Source organism: Falco punctatus (genome assembly GCF_963210335.1).
Source record: "Falco punctatus genome assembly, chromosome: 20".
Classification (NCBI taxonomy): Eukaryota; Metazoa; Chordata; class Aves; order Falconiformes; family Falconidae; genus Falco; species Falco punctatus.
The window spans coordinates 5102579-5124539 of NC_137600.1; the positions used below are offsets into that span (position 1 = coordinate 5102579).

The following is a 21961-nucleotide window of genomic DNA, read 5'->3' on the forward strand; positions in this document are numbered from 1 at the left end:
GGGAGCTTTGCCGGGCGAGCCCCAAGCAGGGCCCTGTGGGCTTTTGGAGCACCGGGGTAGTAATTAAGTGCAATGAACTCACGAAGTTCCTTCTAGTGAGACAGAGCAGGAGCCGCGGGTATTTTCAGTGAGTGCAGCGGGCAGGGCAGAGGTGGTGAGTGAGGGGGAAAACTGGCACCGGGAGGTGTAAGGGGAGAAAGCCCTTCCCCGGGGACCCCCCGCTGTCCCTGTGGTAGCGAGCTGTGGCATTCATCGTGTCAAATATGGCAGTACTTGATGTATGGAGGTAGAAAGGTAGTGCTATCCCTAAATTTAAAGTACTGAGACAAACGGAACCAGCCCGCAGCTACGTCTGGGTGCAGCCCGCCCTGCCGCTGCCCGGCTCGGGAGGCACAGCCCGGCTCCTGCTATTTCAGGAGTCAGAGACCTCGGCTTTCTCCCGAACTAAAGATCTCCTAATACAGGAAAGATCTGGGGGATTGACCATGTGTGGGTAACTCCTTGCTTGCCGGGAATTAAGGCTGCCGCTGGAAGTCACTTGGCACGTTGTATATGAACAGGCACCTTCGCGATGCCCAGTTGCAGCACAAAAATGGAACTGGTGCACCGAGCAGCTACATGGAGCGGCGGCGCGGGCGGTGTGTGCTCCCCAGTCCTGCAGGGCATCCCCGGCGGCACCGTTTCATACCGCCCGTTGTGTTAAACGCTCGCTCTGAAGCCGAGTCAGGCTGCTTCCCCCCCTGATGCCGTATCCCTCCCTCCGCCATTTAACCCCCCATTCCTGCCTGTACGGGGACCGTTTGCTGTGCATCTTTCTTTCCTCCTCTGCCAGGTTTCAACTCGAAGGGATTGACTGAAGTGTTTAGTCACCTGGACTGTAACTAAAGATGACGGCGCATCCCTCACAGGCGAGGCTGTCGCTGCTCCGAGCATCTTCCCGCAGCCCTGAGGCAGGAGACGTGAGTGGCAGCGCCCGGTCCCAGCTCGCCGGGGCTCACGAAGCAGGGTGACCCTGCTCCTGACAGAGGGTCACACAAGTGTGACAGAGCTGGGGGAGCAGAGCAGGGTTCACATGCACATGGCTCCCAGGTCACCCCTCCTGTCACCCCCGTGCCTGCTGGTCCCCAGAGGGGGCTGCAGCCCAGACGCCGAGCAGGGCAGCTGCCGTAGGGTCACCATGGTCTGTTAGAGCAAGACCTTAAGGCCCAGCTATAGAATTTTTAATTCGTAGATCAATAACCAGATAATACTAATGGTGGTGTCGATGCAACTTAAACCCCTTAGGAAAAATTCTGGTGTAGTGGGCGCAGCGATTCGCAGCTCACAGAATAACGGGAATGGGGGAAACACAGGACCAGCCTGAGTCTTCGGGTGAAACGCACCCCAGAGCCTGAGCTTCCTCCAGACACGCTCCATGGTCCGCCAGGACCCAGGGCCCGCCTGGCTGTGTCACCAAGCCTGGAACTTGAGAGCTCAAGGCTCTTCTGGTTTTCAAGAAAAAAAAAAAGGCTTTAAAAAGATGTCCCTTTCATAAATAAAAGCCGAAGCCCCTGCAGCCCCAAACTGGTTTGTGCTTAAAAGGAAGACACCGATCAATTTGTTGTTGTCATCAGCACAAATATATTAAAATAGCAGCTGGCACCCACGTCTCATGTCAAGCTCTGGACTAATAAGGAGCAGAGGGACTGTCCCAGAGAGTTTACGGGGCAAATAGGCTGCAGGTGGCGGTGACAGTGGGATTAACCCTGTCCCCACCCGTCCAACTTCAGGCAGGTCAGTGTGACATGCCTCCTGCGGTGCGGGCACCCCGCCGAGGGTGTATTTAAAATGAAAACAAAAACCCCAATGAAACCAAACCCTCAGCTGTGCCTGCAGCTCTCCCTGGGAAAGAGTTGGTGATGGGAGGCAGTGACAAGTGACATTGCACTGTGGCAGGGGGGTGTCACAGTGGTAGGTGGCATTGCACTGCGGCACAGGGGGGTCACAGCGACGAGTGGCATTGCACTGCGGCACAGAGTCACAGCAATGGGTGGCATTGCACTGTGGCATGGGAGCGTCACAGCGACAGGTGGCATTGCACTGCGGCATGGGGGGTCACAGTGACAGGTGGCATTGCACTGCAGCATAGGAGGGTCACAGCAATGGGTGGCATTGCACTGCGGCATGGGGAGTCACAGGGATGGGTGGCACTGCCTTGTGTCACGGGGGCGTCACAGCAGTGGGTGGCATTGCACTGCGGCATGGGGAGTCACAGGGATGGGTGGCATTGCACTGCGGCATGGGGGTCACAGGGATGGATGGCACTGCACTGCAGCATGGGGGTCACAGGGATGGGTGGCATTGCATTGTGTCACGGGGGCGTCACAGCAGTGGGTGGCATTGCACTGCGGCATGGGGGGTCACAGGGATGGGTGGCACTGCACTGCGGCATGGGGGGTCACAGGGATGGGTGGCACTGCACTGCGGCATGGGGGTCACAGGGATGGGTGGCATTGCACTGCAGCACCAGGACACTTGATACGACCTCAGGTGAGAATAACGGTTTGCAGACCCGACCATCGTGTCCGTCAGACCCTGCATGCTGCCGTTCCAGCCCCCATCCTGCCAGGCAGAAATAGGGGCAGAAACAACCCACGAGCTCATGCAGGGGCTGAAGCATGTTTTGGGGTGCGCTGTGCTCCCCTGGGCGCTGCCAAGCAGGGGGACCTCTGCCACCCAGCCCTGCACCACTCAGGCCTGCAGGTCTAAGCGCATTAAGTAGCCAATCACACTGCATTACGAGCCCAAGTAATGCTTATCATTAAACCTGTAATTTATTTCTTCTGTATTTCATAAAATGTGAAATATTACCACTCGTCGGGTGCCCAGAGAGAACGGGGATGCTCCATTAAGTTCGACACTGCTCCTCCATAAGATGCAGTAATTATATGCGGCTTTTTTTACTGCTAAGTTCCTACTTGCAGATGCTAACAAAAGAAATAAGCTTTTAATCCAAACATAATTAATATGAATTACCTCCACAGTACACCCTGGCTTTGCACCATTAAACTTAATTTTTGTTTTGCATGATAATTGTGTTATCATTACCATTTATAGGAGAACTGAGGGACCTTCACTTTGTTTTCAGCCAAGACCAAAGGCACTAGAAATGGCTATCGGCGGGCTCGCTGCCTACACGGGCCGGGGGAATTCCTGCCCTTGGCTTTGGCTTTGCTGTGGTCGGTCTGGGCGGGTGGGTTACACAGCTCCCGTCATGCCGTCCCAGCAGGCAGGTGGTGGGATCGGGGTGCAACGCTCCACCGCTGTGCCTGGGCTCTGCAGGCACCGGTGCAGCCGTGCAGCCCCTGCCACCCGCGGCTCTGCAGGGCCACCCGCACTCCCTGTGACAAGGGATGGGTTGTCCCCAGGAGCTCTGGATGCTCACCCGTGCCAGGTGCGGGAGCAGGCAGCGGTGTGGGCAGGGCAGAGCAGGAGGGCTGGGAACACTCCATGGACAGCGAATAAATTTCCCGTCTTTGGGACACAGCAAGAGCTGGTGCTCAGACCACAGACCAGGATGCCAAAGCCTCCCCACGCACCCCAGAAACGCCTGGCACAGGGTCCAACATGCGTTGGAAAAGCAGCGTCAGCGAGCCCAGCAGGAAAGCGGGGTCTCACCCTGCAGCCCCCAGGCCCGGGGGGCTGCCTGCAGTCCCACCGCTAATTAACCACCCAGCCCTGTGCGATGAGTTTGTGCAGTCACATTTCAGGAAAGAGGGAGATGAAATCAAGTCCCGTAATTATTTATTGAAATTACAGCCCCTGTCGAGGACTGAATTACTGCAGACTCCATTAGCTGGCTCGCTGTGTATGGGAGAGAGGGAATGAGAAAGTGATGGATGAGAAAGACAGAGAGAATTTTTAAAAATAAAAGGGAAAAAAATGAGAGAAAGAAGGGGCAGAGGGAGGGGAGAAGGGCCCTCCCCTGACCTGCCTTCTCGCTGCCCAAGCGGCTCCAGAGCCGCGGTGCCCGGTGGTGCCAGCTCACCCCGGGGCCAGGCACGTTGCGCTGGCACAGCACCTTGGGGCTGGGGTCTTGGGGGAGAGGCGAGCTTGCCTGGGGAGAACCAGAAGTCCAGACCGGTGACCAAGGGCAGCCAGATGCCCCTCCGAGGGTGACTTAGTCTTGCTGGCAGTTCTGGGTTTGGGGTTTTAAACACGTGTGATGCATTAGCAGGAAAATGAGAAGTTAGGGTGGACAGGGAACCCCCCGTGCCTCTCCTCGCCTGGCTGACCTTGCTCAGCACCCTCACCGCAGGCTCCAGGGAGATGGGTCAGCTTCGGGCACTGCCAGACATGAGGGTGGGCACTGCCAGGGAGCCCTGCCGTGGTGCTGGGGGGGCACAGGGAGACCAGCCGGCTGCTTTGTGGCTGGGGCCTGAGAGGGAGGGAGGAGAGTGATGGAGGATGCAGCTGGGGCTATCAAAGTCACTGGCCAAGAGCAGGGATAAACAAATGCAAAGAAATTACACTGCTGAACCCGAGGAAGAGGTGGCTGTCACTTAAAAGTTTTCTCTGCAGTTGTCTGTAATCACCACTTTGAATGATTACATAAATATATTAATTACACTAATTAATTTGCCCAGAAAAGAGGCTTCAGTAGCTGGAGACAGCAGGTATCTGAAGGAAAGCATGAGCATCATTTTGTAGGCAGTGCATTCTCGGCAAATTCCTTAATTAGGGCTGCTCTCTGACACTGAAGTTCGGTCCAGGGATGAGTCTTTAAAAAAAGAAAATCTCAATGCAAAACATTTTAGGAAACATGAAGAGATCTAACAGGAGCCTAATTAACGGGCAGTCTGGAAACAGCCACCTGGTGCCTGAGCCCACCCAGCGCGGCGCTGGCGGGGTGTCCTGCCTGGCCGGGGCCAGACCGGGAGCGGGACCCGCACCAGGGTGCAGGGTGGGCACCAGGGTGCTGCACGAACAGCCCCTGGGGATTAAAGCCTCAAGGGACAGCGCAGGAGGTGACATGCAGAATACCTGGTGGTCCCCTGAGCTGCCCAGCGCTGGCATCCCCGGGGTGCTGGGAGCAGACTGGACCGATGCCTGCGGATGGGCAGCCAAACGCCGCAGCCCAGGGGAAGCCCAGCAAATGTTTCCTCGCGTCTAAAGTCACGGTCGTTCTGCAAAAGCAGGGTCAGCTGCCCCCGGCTAAGGGCAAACCCAAACTCCCCTGCCCTCTGGCCTGCCCTTCTCTCCTGCCTTGTTTGCTTTCCACTCCATGCCGGCTTTTCAAAGGCCATTTTTAGATGGAGCAAGTGATGCACAAGCCACTGTGCCCCTCATCCCCTTCCTAACCTGCCTCCTGATAATAATGAGCCCAGACACTTTTATTATCATTATTAATTAGCACTTTCAAGCAATGGAATTAAATCAATATGGTGGACTGAAACTAATTTTAACAAGCCATTGAGATCAATCATCAGGACTTTTATCTACATAAATGCCACTAAACTCAGCTCGTTAGTGTAACATTAGCTGGAAAAGGGGAGGGGGGGAAGAGAAGGGAGACTGGCGGGGTTTTAATTAGGAAGACATAAACCATGCCACAATTTTTCTTCTTTGATTTGCTTTTAATCTCGTCCATGAGCTCTCCTGGTGCCCTGGCTGATTATCACTCTCTTCACCTCCTCTCAGGAAGCAAAGGCAGCAGGGAAGGAGAACAGAGGGAGTGGGAGAGGACAAACCCAAGGAGAGGTGCCTGGCCATGGTGGCTCTGCAGAGCTGCTTGCCCTTCCCGCACTTGTATGGGATCTGCGGGGCTGAGAGAGCTGTGTCGGGATGCAGGGTGCTGCAGGATGCTGCGGGGCTGAGCTGTGCCGGGACGCAGCGTGCTGTGGGATGCTGCATCGGGACACAGGATACTGTGGGGCAGTGTCCCCTGCACTGGGGACCTTGCCGTGGCATTTTACCAGCCTGTTCCTTCTCTGACCCACATCTCCCCCAGCACCTCTGAGATGTGACTTCCATCCTCTTGCTGCTCCCTGGACCCGAAGCAGAGGGCGGTTTGCCGTGCAGGGCTCCTGCCGCAACCTGGGCCTGGAGGTCACTGGTGTCCCATTGAAGCTAGGGGAGGCAGTGGAGGAGGGGAGTGGGAGGGTGATGCCATTGATCACCAGAGCACCTTACTAAGGGGCTTTGCTGTGGTCAAAGCAGCCCAAAATAGAGGAAAAAGAAGAAGTTCCTTGCAAAACTCCAGAGTCGTCTTCTTTCCTTTGAGGACTAGGAGCTGGTGGTGGGGTCTATGGTGAGGATCTATGGAGCCTGTTTCAGGGCTATACAGTTGTCAGGGCTGGGATCAGTGGGCTGGGAATGGGCTGGGGGCAGCTCTCCTCTGCTCAGCGCCCCGCAGAGCTGCGTAGGTGGGCAGGGGGGCAGGGCAGAGCTGCCCCTTGTGCCCCAGTCCTGCCCAGTGTGGCTGGAGAGGCACCTTCCTGCTGTCCCTCGGAGGGCTGTGCTCTGCCCTGCTGTGTCTGATGGCCCTCGGAGCTCAGTGTTCAGCAGGAATTTTCAATTCCTTTAGTTCCAGACACACTCTGAGCTTGGACCAACAGTAACATAAACCCTCCGGAACTCAGGTTTGAATCAGATGTCATCTATTTTGGTTTCTTCTGCAAAACGGAGAGCTTCAAACGTTTCCTCCTTTCTGGGAAGCCAGATTGCTCCACCACAGGCTGATTGTTGTTTTCCTCTTCCACTTAGAAGTAGGTAGGAAATAAATCCAGGGCCTCTGGGATGGCAAGTGGGTTTCTGGCTTTTTAAAGCCACCTTTTGTTGATCTTCTGTCTCCCTGGGATGGCCCAACCCTGCCAGTCCCTGATCTAACGCATTGCAGGAGGCCTCTGGCTCCCCCAAGCCCACCTTTGCCTCCCCCCTCCCTCTGGCACGGCTCAAGCCTGGCTGCTTCTGGCATGATCAAAGCCATTGCCACTCGGCGGCCCCTGCTGCAGACGTGTCTGTGTGTGTGGGCTGCACACACAGGCCAGGTTTAAAAACCTCTTAAACTTCTCATTAACGAAGCTCGAGTAAGTGGCCAGACTTCGGCGGAGCTGTGCTGGTTTACACCACAGGAGGATAGGTCCCCCAGTGTCATCTTTCCCGATGTCTCTGCCAAACCTTCCTGTGAAATATGACAGATGCACTAGAAAATATTTCCTTTTTGTTTGCTGGATGGGTAATAACTTGCCTTAGAGACAGTCTTTATAGTCAGCACAAAAGTAATTTACCTACATGCAGCGCAACCAGATTGCAATAAATCTGCCACTCTCCAGCCCCGCTGAACGCCGTGCCTGCCCGCGCCTCCCGGGGACCGGCACAGAGGGTGCTGTGCCCCTCGCCCATCCCCTCCCGCCACCACCCCCGGCCCAGCACTGCCAGCTCCCAACCAGAGTTAATGTTTGCAAGCCCCCAAAAAAATAAATAAATGGGATGGAGAGCACCACAATGGCAGCGGGGCCCTAAATCACAAAGCCTTGCCTGTCAGCCAATTTCTCTGCAGAAAGCTCTTAGCAGTTAATTTCTGGCTAATTTATTATCCTTCGGCTTAGCCCTACAGCACCATTAGCAGTACACTGACACAACTGAGTGAAATATTGTCTAATTTATTATCTTATTACTCCTCTGGAACAGGATCAATTAATTACCCATTAAAGTATTTCAGTTGCAGAGATTTATTAGGGGACTCGGCGTTTTAACAGATGATTAGTTATATATGTTTGTTTGCCTGAGGAGCGCAGACTAGCAAATGACTGGAGGGGAAGGGGAAAGACACCGAGTCGGGAGGTAGCTAATGGATCTTTTCTTGACTCTCTGAAAATGGAGCAGTCAATGACAAGAATTATCGACTCATTCACTTGCGGTTTTGAGATAACCATATGTACAGGGAGAGAGAGGGGGCGAAGGGAAAGGGGAGAAAAAAAGCCTCACTCAACTGCTTTTTCCATTCAATAAATTTGCTTCAGAATATATTGGATTGGGGTTTGATGGCTATTTCGTGTTTTGCAGAGTGCTGACACTGGTATGATTCAGTAATTATTGTTTCTTTTAAGTTATTGCTGTAATTTTGCTTTCTAAGATCCCAATCAATTCCCGCCTCTCAAGGGCACGCTTGAAAAGCGATATTTGAAAACAGCCCTCTGATAGATTGTGCCGTTAGACAGTGGCTGAGACAAATAGCCTAATCTGGCACAAATTAGCTTGGCTTCCACAGATAGTTTTATACAGCAATGTAAATTATATTGTCAGGGCCAGTCACTTTCCTGCTTAGAGTGCAGCTAACAAGAAGCCATGGAGACATTACTGGTGCTGCCGCGCTCCCAGGGCTGCTGCAAAGCCGTCTGCGAGCCAGGCTGCGCAGGAGCGCTCGCGCAGGCACGATGCCACCCCGGACCCACCGCCCCGCTTCTCCCAGGGGAGCACCGGCATCGCCGCCCCGCAGCACCGGGGGGCTGGCACCGGGGGGAGGGGGGCACGGGGGTGCTGGCGGCCGCCCTTGCCTTATGCAGCCGGATCAATAGTTCCTATTTGCTCACCACACTTCTATGGGCTCGATGAGACGCGCGTTAACCCCAAACGTAACTGATGGGGACGGAGGCGTGGTGATGCCCAGCCCCTCGGGGGGCTGCCTGCAGACAGGCAGCTGCAGGCTGCCATGCTCTCCTCCGCGCCCGCCCGCAGCCCCCAGCGGGGCCAGGACCCCTCGGACGGTGGTGGAGGAGGCTGGTTCTTGACTCACGTGGGACATACCGCCTCCACTTTGCTATCTCCTCACTGGAAGCAGCCCTGGAGTGCATCACTGTGCCAGCTGCAGGCACAGGGGAACGGCACCGTGGAGTGGAGACCCCAGCCCTGCCCAAGCTGAGGCTCCCCAGCCACCTGCGGTGCTGGAAAGCCAAGCCCAGCACGAAGGTACCCCCCATCGGTCCTCCACACATCAGCCTGGGAGCAGCCACGGGAGCAGGCAAAGCCAAATTTCCCCCTCTGGCAGCAGAAACTCATTTTTGATCCTGCTGTCTCTTCAGCTTGAGACTGAATGAAATTAGGATGGGCTTAAGTGAGAGGGGAAAGCAGGCTGAGCAAATTGAAATGGAGGGAGAAGTAGAATAATCTGGAACCACTGTCACAGCACAAGAGCCACGTCAGGTGCAAACAGGCTGAAAAGCATCACAAAAAGATGTATTTTTATGCAACTGTTAGCTAACCCATGGAATTCATCACTGCAAGATATCACAGACGACCTGAGCAGCATGAAAATGGGATGTTTAGACAACGAAGCGGGTACATAGCCATTTAATGAGACAGGTTCAATTTAAATCGAGTTATAAGGGATCCGAATCTTGTTTTAAGGCATAAGCAAACCACAAGCTAGGGGAGACAGGAGGCTCTGCATGCCGCAGCTATGTGGTCTCCAGGGCATGTTCCCAGGGCTCCTCGCCTCTCACCCCCAAGGTGGGATCCTGGGTTCCGAAATCCTTACTGGAGAAAAGCAGATGGAAACGCGGCCAGGCTACGTGGGCTGGTGAGGTGGAGGGGCTCACACACCTGCCCAGCCGCTTGGTCCTGGCTGAGGAGGTCCTTGGTCTCGGATCACACGTCCACGATGTGCCTAAGCTGACCTGAAGCAGGTTGTCTCATCCCATAATAGAGAGATAGCTGTGTCAGGAGTGAATCTGTGACTTTAGGGAAAGAAAAAAGCAAGGAACGGCTCCCGCCAGGCTCTGCAGGAGCAGATGGAGGATGCACTTGGCTGCAGCGAGAGCCGCAGGCCCTTCTTAACCTTGCAAATGGCTTCTGTACCAGGAGGGATGGGTTAGTTCAGGCTTGGAGAGCTCTGTCTCCTGAGGAAAAGCTTCTTAATTTTCACTTCACCCTCTTCAGACCAGCAGTTTAGCACAGGGACTTGAGGGTAGAGTTGACAACTGCAGTGACAATGCCGAGACAGAGCAGGGAAGCAGCCACCATGCCCATCCAGTTAGCAATTATCCGATAATACTGGAAAGATACTTATTTGGAAATACAGCCCCAAGGGATGCAGAGGAATTCATTAAAAACGAGGAACAGGGAGGAGAGAGTGGCTTTGGAGACCTTTTAGCTCTGCTGAGCTGGTCTGAATTTCCTCCAAATTCAATTGAAACAAGCCATGGTCTCCTCAGTCACCTGCATGACATGAGTTCGTGCATTCTCAGCCCAGTTCCCACGGGGAGAGGTGCTCGCTGGAGGAGATACAGCAGTATATGTGATGGCATGTTCTGCTTGAGGAGTCCAGAGGCTCCTTAAACCTCTTCCCAGAGTCTCCAGAAATGATCGGAGCCCAGCAGAGGAATGGCAGACGTGGTCTTAGTCTGGCGTCTCCTCAAAGCTCAAGGAGCCAGTGGTTTGGGAGGACAAGTCAGCCTCTGTGGAAGGAACAGGAGATGTAGGACAACCCCAACCCACATCACCCTGGAGTCCCCACTGACTGGAGCACCCCTGGGAAAAGCCTTTTCCTTTCCCATTTGCTGACTCTGTGTCTCAGCCCACTCCCTCCACTTGAATCTGCAGACAAAGCCAGAAACAAGCAGGGTTTAATCTAGCACAGGGACTGGTTAGTCATAGGCACTTGCTTTCAAGTGGTGCCAGCTTGGTGGTGTGATGGGTGAGCCCCAAAAGCAACCTGGCATTAACTCATGCCCCAAAGGGCGTTCCAGTGGTTTGGGTGCTGCATTCCTTCGGCTCTCATGCAAACACCCGTGTTTTCGTGTCGGAGCCTGCCTCGTAGGCACTAACAAGCAGCACCCCCAGCTGAGAACCATGCTCCAAACTGCAGTTAGTTTTACAACGTTGGTAGTAAACATCTCTGCAGGTGGGGTTCATCTTGCTTGTCTTCAGCCGTCAACAGGAGACATCTCCATCTGCACTCATCACCCCAGGCTCCATTTAGACAGAGGAAAATAAGTGTTTGCAGGGATTTGTCTGCCCTATTTCAGACACCTCTGACTCAGCCTGCAAGCGTGGCTTTTCCCCATGGGTTACACAGGGAGCCTTGAGCACTGAGGGTAGGTCAGCAATGCAGGTGACCACGTTTGGTCCACCTGGGATGCCACACTCGTGGAGACCGCTGCAAAGGAGGGACATGCAGGCAGCAGCAACAGCCTCCATGCTTCCAGCTGGAGTGCAGCACAAGCGTGGCTGGTTCCCAGTTTCCAGTGCTTTTTACACTGGGAAGCGGCTGGGCAGGGGCACAGCCACCGGCTGCCCCTGTCTTGTTTAGCTCTGTGTTGCTCACGGGGGGGTCTCTGCAGGTCACCTTCTCATCTCCTCCTTGCACTCACAGAAATCAATGTTCTAATTTGCCAGAGCGCAACGAAACAACTGTGATGGCTGGAGCAGAAATAGTATCATATTCCTAAAGGCTCTGCGCCAGCAGTGGGGCTGGTTGTGGTACAGAGCTTCCCTCTGGCAGGCCACGACGCTCCCGCATGGCTCAGGGGAGCTTGGGAGGCACGGATTCAGGCAGGCAGTGGGCTGATCCTCTGCACCCAGCCTGTGACACGCTCCTGTCCTGGGGAGACCCACTGCCTGCTAGGAGCAATTTAGCCAGGATGAACGATTGGGGCAGCGGTCCTAACCCATCTCTTAAACCTCCATCAGTGAGCGGCGCTGGTCCTGCCTGCCCCCTCCCCAGCGCACACACTCCTTTGCTTTGAGGTTATTGCACCAGCACGCAGAGGTTCCCATCCACGCTGGACCTGCAGAGCAGAGAAGCAGCATCCCCAGCTGTGAAACCGAGACGCATCGTCACCCAGAGACTTGCCCAAGGTTGGCCAAGAGAGCTGCGGCGGAGCCAGGAGCTGAGCCCAGACCCGTCCCACCACCGCCTGCTGCCTTCACCTCAAAGCTGTCCTGTCTTTTTGCTGGTGCAATTCTCGTTCCTCTTCCAGCAGCTGAGTAATGGCTTTGGAAAGATGACACTGCACTGATTTAGGGGCTTGACCTTGGGAGTGCTCCTGAAAAGCTGCGGTTTCCTGAGCACAGCTTCACATTGCCTTTTATGAACACTTTACAGGTTACATGTATATTTGGGTATCTAGCAAACGGGTAGAAAAAAAAATAAAAAATATGCATGCAAGAGAGAAAGAAGGAATGGAAAAAAAAAAAACCTTTTATATCTCCAGGCTGCCTTCAGCAACAGCATTCCTAAATAGGAGAGGTTAAATATACTGCTGCCATTACACTCTACAAGGAACACATTCCATAAAAACGAAGGTGCCGTAAATTATACAAATATGATGCTAACAAGCCAGGAAATGCACTGCTAATGAGGTCAGCTATAGAACTCCCGCAGTGCTGCAAATCATGTGCCAATCCAGCACAGGAGGTACAGGAGCAGCCCTGGGTCAGCATTTTCTGAGCGCATTTGTAACCCGCTGTTCGGCGAATAGTTATACAGGAAGATAAAAATCCTCCTCCTCTCCTTGTTTATGTGTCAAATAACCAAGGCACCAGACAATCACGCTTTGCATTAATGTACCTTGCTATTATGCCTATTGTTCTGTGGCGAAGAGTGGACAATTAGTCACTCCAATGTACAAATATTGGTTCCAGTTTGGAAGCATACATGCTTTTGTGTTCCTATCAGACTCGCTCCTAGAGGAATTACACATGCTGGCACCAAGGGGTTTTTTAGTTTCCTTGTACATACCGTATTTGCTAAAGCTCTTAAAAAAAAAAAAAATCAAATAAACATGTTGGCGGCAGCTAAGTTATTTGCTCATTCAGCCTTCCTCCCCTGTTCGGCAGTGGGACAATAAACATGTTGAAATGTGACATTTAGGAACCAAAACAAGAAACCTGCCCAAAAATTCTGAGCTTGAAAAACAAGCTCAACCCCCTTTGGAGTGTTTCATCCCAGCATTGGAGGTGAAGCCCCCCAGGCGGCAAGCCTGGCATCGCTGCCACTTTGGCCGGCAGCAGGAAGGGGCTCAGATGCTCGTGGTGGCCGGGCGTACACCTGCAGCTCCGACCTTCAGATGGGAGCGATGCTCTCCATCGGAGCAGCACAAGCAGCTGAGATAATTTTGCCATTTCTGCAAAGCTCTGCTACTGCTGTGAGCCAGGCAGAGAGCATCACAGCGGCGGGGGGTGCCCAGAGCCAAGGCCGCCGCGCTGTCGTGGTCCAGAGCCTCTTCTCCTGTGCACCACAGCAAACAGAAACACCCAGAAATAGCACTTGTCCCCACAGGGCAAGCCCGGGGCTGGGCTGCACAAGGCATTCCCATGGCAAACCCTGACTACAGGCTTCCTCAGGCATCAGCTCTCCCCTACCCAGCTCTGAGCAGCAGAACTCAGGAGTTCGAGCACTGGCCCGCCGCCGAGTGCACCCCGAGGTGCTGCCCGAGGACGGGGGTCCCAGCACAGTCGCCCCCGTTTCTCCCAGCAGGTGCAGCCGTGGCAGGGAGCACCCTGGTGCGAGTTCGGCGCGTCCCAGAAGCGTTTGCCTTTGCTCACGCCGACATGCAGCCGCCGGCAGCGATGCTGCTGGGGCTGGGGCGGTGGGAGATGCTGGGGGGGGGATCAGGTGCTTATAGCAGATAAATGCTGACAGTCCCGGAGCTGTGGGCCCAGCTCGGGCAAAGTATGAAATATGCATTTCTGCCTTTCATTTCCATATGGTTTTTATGGGTCCTCCATGCAGAAACAAGAGCAAAAGCCTCATTCAGAAGCCTCCCAGCTTGGCAGATTTATTACCAAATTAAGGAAGGAGGAAGCACATCAGCTGTCTGGCCCAGGTAGAGGGGATTATCTCTGCTTGAGAGGAACCAGACAAAGCCATGGCTTGAACTCAGAAGGCTTCCCATCACGTCCAATAAAGACTGTGAAGTTTGGAGTGCCTGAGATGGGCTCTGTGGCAAAGCAGCCTTTTTGTGCTGACAGTTTAAGTGGCTGCTTGGCCACCTGAGAGCCACCCATGGCGAGGTCCCTGCCCGGGCTCCTCGGGCAGGGGCGAGCCGGGAGCCGGGAGCTCTGCTCTTGTTGTTTCTTCTCATGCAAATAACTGTTGCAAGCAGAAACGCATTTCTATATTTAATAAGCTGGATATTTACGTTAACTAAATAGCAGCTAATTATGAAAACATACTTAAGAGTCTGAGCAATTAAGCAATAATATATTACATAGTTATCAAGCCTCCAATACACATGTCCTTAATAATCAAAATATTAATATGCAGCTAGTCTTCTATTATACAGCAACTCTGCTATTATACAGAGTGCGTCCTATTACTGCCAAATTAAATGCATAGTTAGGCGAATTTAGGACACTTAATTTAATGTGTTCCCAAGAGTTCACTATGGCAGATTCTGCAAGACAGGCCTCTATCTAGGTAGCACAGAATTCCTGGAATTGCTCTTTACTCCAAAGCCACATGGCTTTATTTGCTCACAGGGCCATGGTTAACCCGTTCAAGGCAGCACATTGCTAGGGAAGCAGCTAATTCCCGGGCTGTGCTCTTGAGGACCAAGAAAAGCTGCCACCAAGAAGGAAAGAATGGCATGCAATGGGCTTTTTAATGGGTTGCAATGGAAACGAGGTAAAGATATTGTAAAGCAGAGCAGGAGCTGAAGATGAATGGAAAGAAAGCAAGTGGGGAAAGTAGTAGGCGCCTGCCAGTATTGTCCCAAACACGTAATTTTTGTTTGCCCAGTTGCCAGGCTCACAGTCTGGGGACTGAGCTGATGGACGCCTGTCAACTCAAACTCTGATTTTTTCCCCCAGTATAAACACTGGTTGTATCTAGGCGTTCAGTCGTGGAGGGGGAGAGGGTGCTAAATCCTCTGTAAATCCCTGCTATACAAATCTTCAGGGAGTGCTTCCCCTTGTGCGCTTCCCCCACGGCTCTTTGAGAGCCGCTGCACCCAGTGCCCGGGGGAAGGTGCTGCCAGGGGAGCCATGGGGGTGCAGAGCCCGGGGGGTGCCAGCACAGGGCACCAGGCTCCTGTCCCAGGGCAGAGGGATGTTGTGTTCTGTGGGGCTTTTCAATTGAAACACAACAGGCCTCAGTCTTCATCACTTTACACATGTTTCTTGAGTGCAAAATGGGTGTGAAATGTAAACAGGCTGATTGGGGACCAATTTACACCTGGGTCTGCATTGAAATAAATAAGGATGGGCAGAGGAGAGCCTGGGTTTGGGGTGTGTGGTGTCCCCCGTGATGGTGGGGAGGAGGAAAGGTGAGTTCCTCCACTGTGAGGCTCTTTTAGTTCAAATAATCTCAAACTTTAGAACGTGGACTTGCATCTGTGCTTGTTCTGTTGTCTTCAAAATGCCTGCAGTTGGTTGGGGAGCTGCTGGTGTTCCCTGTCCAGCAACTGCATTTCTCAAGAGCTGGATGTTAGTGGGGGCTGCAGAGTGAGCGGTGGGAGACAAGCTGGCATCTCTCCCCAGCGTACCTGCCTGCTGTCTGGGTGGCAAACTGGTACATACTGGCCCCTTAGGGAGTGAAGCTGGTGCTTCTGAGCTGTGCCTGGGTCCCGGGTGACCTGTGGTGTGCTGGCCCCAGTTTCCCTGTTAATGTGCCCTTCCACCAGGGATGTGATTAAGGGGGAAGCCCCTGTGGGTGTCCAGTCTGGGGTTTTATTTTTTAGGGGGAGGATTCCTCCCTCTGTGCTGCTGGTGTCGGGTTGGTAAACCACAAAATGCCCTTTTTCTCCTGTTCCCCAGCTAGCACAGACCCCTGTGGAGGGGGAGCAGGCTGCAGTGCAGAGCTGGCACGTGGGATGGGGGGTGCAGGCTGCGGAGAGGTACGACCAAAAATCAAAAGTGCCCTCCTCCCCGTGCCCCCCTTGCAGAGGAGCTGCCTGCCCACTGCTGCTCGTGGTCATATGTTTTTAAGGCCTTATCTGCCATATGGCTTCCAGTTGGGATGATTTATGGGGTGAGGAAAGCATACTGATAAATTTTACGGCTGGGCCCTGTGCAGACTGGGGGTATCAACAGCCCAATCCAGACAGCCCTAATGGAAACTGCCGGCACCGAAGAGCAAGGCGTTATTTATGACTGTCTGTAATGCCACTGCTGGAAATTTATTATCACTTTTGCCGGGCAGGCTGGAGCTGCAGCATGGCTGGGGGAGGAAGGGGAACATGGAGGGGAGAGGGCAAGGTGGGCACTTGTTGGGGGATGCACAGGGGAAGTGGAGCAGAGCAATGGCATGAGCGAGCCGGGGGGCATGAGCGAGCCGAGGGGCTCGGCAGAGCTTTGCCTTGGGGCAGGGACGGGGTGTAAGCTGCCCCAGGCTGGTCCTCAGCCAGCTGCTCCGAAAGCTTCGCATCCCTGGCCGGCACCAAGGCCCTGAGCAGAACGGGATGGCTGCGAGGGTACCTTCCCAAGCTGGCATCTGGGGCTGGCAGTGGGGCTTGGGGGATGCAGGCCAGCAGTGGTCCCCAGCCTCGCTGCCTCCTCGCAGCATTGGGGCTGGGGGGGTGTGGAGGCCTAAGGGCATCCGGGAGATCCGTGGGGAGCAGCAGCCCCAAGAAGGAGCCTGGGAAGCTGAACCCCTAACGGCTGCTGCCGGGCTGGGAATGTAGGGGATAAATCAGGGAGGCAGTGCGGAGGGATGTGAAATGCTGGTCCCCCCTCTTCTCAGCCAATGCTACATTTGCTGGAGGAATGAAAAAAATAATAAATTTAAAAAAAAATTAAAAGGGAGCAGCTATAAAATCTAGATACTAATAAAATGTTCCAGGAAGATGAATTCTTCCGATATAATGGTGATCCCTGATACTGAAATGTTCCACAAATACATTTTCATAGCCCCACTCAGTATTATTTGTAGATCTTTTTGCAACCCTTGTCAACAAATTCCTGATAAAAAGGAGACACTTTGCTGTGTGCTAAAGCTATGAATTTAAGAAGTGTCAACTGGTCCTTATTTATGGCGCAATCTTTGGCTTTCTCATTTTACTGATGTGGTTTGGTGCAGACTTGCTTCTTCACTCACACGCTCTCCCCTCCTTGCTCCCCAGTTTGGGATATTAATACTGCAGCTGTCTCGGGGAGAGCGCTGACTTTCTCAAGGTGCAGAGAAGTTATGCTCTGCAGACAGATCTCTCCAAGGAGGAAAATCTATCAAGGGGAGGGGGAAAAACCGCCTTGGCAAACACAGAAATTCTCCCGGTGTTGTTAGGCAATGCCGGTGTTTGCTCAAGCCGCCTGGACAATGGGTGAGGAAGCAGCTGGTTAAATAGAAACGAAATCCCTGGGGATTGGGATGGAGGGAGCAGGGAGGGGAAGGTCGGGAGGGGGGACCTGTGGGGCTCCTCGCCCGTGTGAGGCACGGGGCTGGGTGCTCGCTGCCGCGGCTTGTGCCCTCCCTTCCGCACACGGCTAGAAATGGGTGAAACTGCTCAGAATCCTGCCTGGAAATGTGGGTGTTCCCCAGGGGAGTTCTGGGGCGCCTGGGGTGGGCAGGCATGGCGTGGAGGGCAGCAGGACTGCGATGGGAGGTGTTAAGTGGTGGCCACCTCTGGAGCGAAGCGGGGAGGCGCCGGGCAAGAGGGGGGCTTCTCTGACGGCACACTGCAGAGGATGAAGTCGTCAAACTCATTTCTTGGCCGAGTTTTGCCAGAAGTTTCCAGCTCAAAGACTGTGTTGGGTGTCCAGGTGACCAATAAATACTGGTTTGCCTTGGGAGAGCCGCCTTGCCTGGCTGTAACTCGTGCTGGGGGCCTAAATTTCCCTTAGAAGTCCTATCGCGGGGTTGATTTAGGTTCCTCTGGTGAGTCTGCAGCACTGAGCAACGTTCCTGTGACTCACAGCTTCGCCTCAGGCTCACCCTCCCACAAATGCTCCATCCAGGACTAATAAAGGAGGCTGTGTAAAGCTGGGGGTCTTTGGAAAATCTTTTCCGGTACAAATCCATGTACAAATCAACAACAGATTATTCAGAGTTTTTGCTTGGAGGGGTGGTGACAGTAGTTCCTAAAATAACTGTTCATAGGAAGTCAGGCTTTGCGAGTTTGCTTGCGGAGAGCTGTGGGATGGAGGAGAGGCCCCGCGGAGCTGGGTGAGGGGCTGCATTTCCATCTCCCCACTGGAGACCCTGCCGGGGAGCCCCCTGAGGCCTGTCGGCTGCAACTGGGGTGCAGCCCTGTACCGGTGCCCTCCAGCTGTGCCCGCGGCTCCTGCTCTCCCTGGCACAAGTAGGCGTTGCAGTTGGGAGCGATGGCTGGGGCAGGAGGAAGGATGCTGCGGCACATGCCTTTGCTCGCGGCCTGAGGCTCCTGATGCTCAGCGGGTCCATTGCAGGGCTGCTGGCATGCGGGGCTGCAGGGGGGCACTCATGGAGGGGGAGGCTGGGCTGTGACAGGTCTGAAGGAGGCAGGAGCCCCAGCTGCCTCCAGCGCTTCCCTGAATTCCCTTTAGTTTGTGCTCGGCTTCCTCAGTAGCCTGCTCCAGACACGGGCCACCAGGCTGGAACCAGGAGCCGGCTGCGGTGACCAGCTCAGGGTGCCCAAGCAACAAACCTGGCTCAGGGAGGAGTTTTCTACATGGAAACCTGAGGCAAAAAGATACATTCTGGGTCAACAAGTCCTTTGCTCTCATGAGCATCATCTCCTTTTCATGCATCCCTTACTCTTCCCCAAAAGGAGATGGGGTCTGTCACTGGTCGCTGGGCTGGAGATCCCCGCTCCCGCTCCCTGGGCAGCATGGCTCTGCCTGGCCAAGGAGGCTCCGAGCATCCCGGGGCACATGGAGCCACGGGCACCGCTCTCCCCTGCTGTGCTGCAGCCACAGCCGTGATCTTCCCACTCACATGAATGAACTGGGAGTGCTGGGATTCCTAGGGACGAAGGACCAGCAAGCACAGCCTGATTTCTCCCGTGCTTGCGAAGATGCTTGGGTTCCTCAGGGACAATTAGCTCCCAGTTTGCAGATTCTGTTTTAACTATGGCACATGTTCATAATTTAAGCTCTTTACAATGGTGCTTGGTTAACACTGGAGCCTGCTCCCTGCTGCCCATACCTTTTGTTTGGGTGATTTACTATTCCTCTGTGCCCCTCTGCCCACTGAAATTCATAACGGCTTTCACACAGCAATAGAAAGCTCGTAATTATAGCTATGTCTCGTAGTGCCATTGGAGCTAAAGGGCCTGCTGGCACTTTCTTTTAACAGGAATCCAGCTCCCAGCTGGAATGAAATTTGCCCTGCTGACGGGGTCTTTTTATTAGTTTGTTTGAGCCCTTATTAAAAAAATGCTCTAGTTTTTGGCAGCGATGGTCCGGTATATTCCACCTTCAAGTCTCCTGTGCTCAGACTCAGAGTTTTCAAAGGAGTCTTGGGAGTTCAGCTCAGCAGCGCCCGGGCACTTCACCCCAGCCAGCAAGTGTTGCCCTCGGGCTGTTGCTGCCCGGGACAGTGATACCATTTGTTTGTTTTTTATAAGAGAGGTTTATTTTTAATTATTCAAAGTCGCCTAGGCAAACGTGCAAGGAATCCGGTATAACCCAATAAAAGTGTGCTGTTTAGGTGCTTGGTGATCTGCAGACCTTGCTATCCACTGCAGCTTTCCCCCCTGTCCCCCCTGTCCCCCCCCCCCCCCCCCCCCCCCCCCCGTAACTCTGTTTGTGTTTCCTAAAAGGAGGTAGCTGCCTTCATGCAGTGAAATGTCACCTCGGAGTGATGGAGGCGTGGGGTACCAGCGTCCACCCCCCAGTGCTGCTGCCTGCAGCAGGGATGGGGTCTCAAGGACACTTGCTGGTGGGAAAGGACTGTCCCCTGCTCCTGTCAGCTCCTGCGTGGGGGTGCCTCAAACCACAGCGGAGCAGGGTCCTGCAAAATGCACAGCCAGGGTGAGCAGACAGGGCGACAGGGGAGGGAGGAGGAGGAAGGATGGGAAAAGATGGGTGGCAAGAAGGTGTTCACAGGGTGGGTGAGAGAGGTGATGCTTGAGGAGACACTGCAATTTTGTTTTCAGCCTCCCGTGTTTTTGTCAGGCGACCTCAGTCAGTATTTGAGCAGCTCTTAGGAGCCACCAGAGGTGATGGATGTCCCAGGTTACCGGCACATGGGGGGTGGGCAGGGGGCTGGTGTTCCGAGAGCCTCCCCCAGCCGCCCCAGAGGAGCTCAAACCCCATCGTGCTTCTGGGGGTTTGTTCCTTGCCTCTCCCAGTGAGTGGGATGTCATGGAAGGTACATGTGTGGGGTGCAGATTTCTCCGGAGGGACCCCTCTGGGGAGAAGCAGAGGTATCTATGGGGTATTAAACCCCAGAGCTGCTGCAGGTGCCCAGGCACTTCCCTCCCCTTACAGTCCCGACACATCCCTGCTCAGGCACTTACTAGCAACCAGAGAGTCCCTCTGCCTTATTTTCAGCCTCTCTGTTGCTGCTGCCAGCTAGTCCTCACAGGATCCCCAGCCCAGGCACCCCTCTTGTGCAAGCCTGCAGGGTTAACCGTGAGCATTGAGCCAGGGGACGTGAAGAATCCGGTTACAGGGAAGGATATGGAACCATGAGACTACTTCCAGAAATAGAGAGAAAGACCAAAATAGTGGGTCACGAATCTCAAATGCAGAAAGCAGGTCCAGCATCGCAGCAGGGGGACACATGCTTTTGATGTGCCAGCCATGCTGTAGCGGAGCTCAGAATACAGCATGCAGATGGGCTGTGGCTCTGCTCATGTTCCACATCAAGTTTCAAGGTGTAAATTCCCATCAAGAAACTGGCTGAAAGGAGAAGCATGTCATCTGATCTCTGCGCAACGGATTTACAAGAAGGGATCTCACACAGGCACGGTGGGATCATCGTAACTAAGTTGGAGAATATTCCTGGTAGCAGGTGACAGGAGAGAGCCCTGCTCTTTGCTGCATGCTTGCACTGCAAAATCCTAGAGGGATTTTATGAGTTTCCTGAAAGTTTCAATGGCGAAAGGCTAACTGGGAGAATCTTGGGAGTTTCTTAGGGCAGTTCAGCATTTGTGGGTAAAATAGTGACAAGAGTGGGTCCAGAGTGGCTGCAGGGGGGTGGCAGCCGCCGGGGTTGCCCCTTCCCTGCTCCTGCGCTGAGTCCTGGTGCTGTTGGTGGCAGAGTGGGGCTCTCTGTGCGGGCACGTTTTTCTCACATAGCTTCCTCATCAGCCCAGTCTATGGAAACTTATTCCTAAACTATGCTCCAGGAGGATGCAGATGCATCACTTATAGCTTTGTGGCAAGGCCTTTTATTCATGGGGGTTAGCCAAAATGCTTCATATTTAAGAACTTGATCCTCTGGAACGGCATCATCTTCTCGGTGTTGTCTGTGTATGATGAGGGAAAGCAGAGACTAATAGTTCTGTGAATTCCTCTCTTGATTGGAAATGCTGGGTCTTTGTTAGTACTTGTAGTTGAAGGCAATTGCTATGTGTTAAACAGGGACTACAGCATGTATTTATTTACCTCTAAAGGGTTTTATTGCTTCCACACACACATTCTTTGCTGATTCAAACATCCTGAAAGCAAAGCTCTGTGTGTGCCAGTGCTCTGCAAACTAAAGGGCCGGTTCTTGCAAGGTTTTCCTGCTCTGGTGACGGCTCCAGGGTCAGCTCACAAAAAGAAGGTCATTCAAAAGACAAGTGATGTTTAGAAACTGATAACCACTGGGTTCTGCTGAAAGGGATTTGATTTCCCCATCTAAAAGGAGATCCTTGATTAGTGACTGATGGGGCAACTTCAAAAGCTCATGGGGTCTGGCTGAGATAAGCATTCAAACCTGGGATGCTCCTTCCCAAAGCCTCTTTGATCTGGAATTAAAGCTGGAAATCTTGCAGGCTTTATTGTGAGATTTCCAGTGTTTTTAATGACGCACCAGGCACAATAGGATCCACCTGGCTTTTCCTCTCCAGCCAGCAGTGAACTGGCAGGCTGTGGCTTTAGCTGTGGCTTTCCAGAGGTGAGAAGGGCTTCAGCT

General features: G+C 53.7%; 1 protein-coding gene across 1 annotated transcript in view; it reads left to right on the plus strand.

Moving 5' to 3' along the window:
* KCNU1 (potassium calcium-activated channel subfamily U member 1) overlaps positions 1-16240 on the plus strand; it is a 251810-nt gene extending 235570 nt beyond the window's left edge. Inside the window, exon 32 of the mRNA XM_080370366.1 lies at positions 833-16240. The gene's annotated coding sequence lies outside the window, so the exon portion shown is untranslated. The remainder of the gene's footprint in view (positions 1-832) is intronic.
* The last annotated feature ends 5721 nt before the right edge of the window (positions 16241-21961 follow it).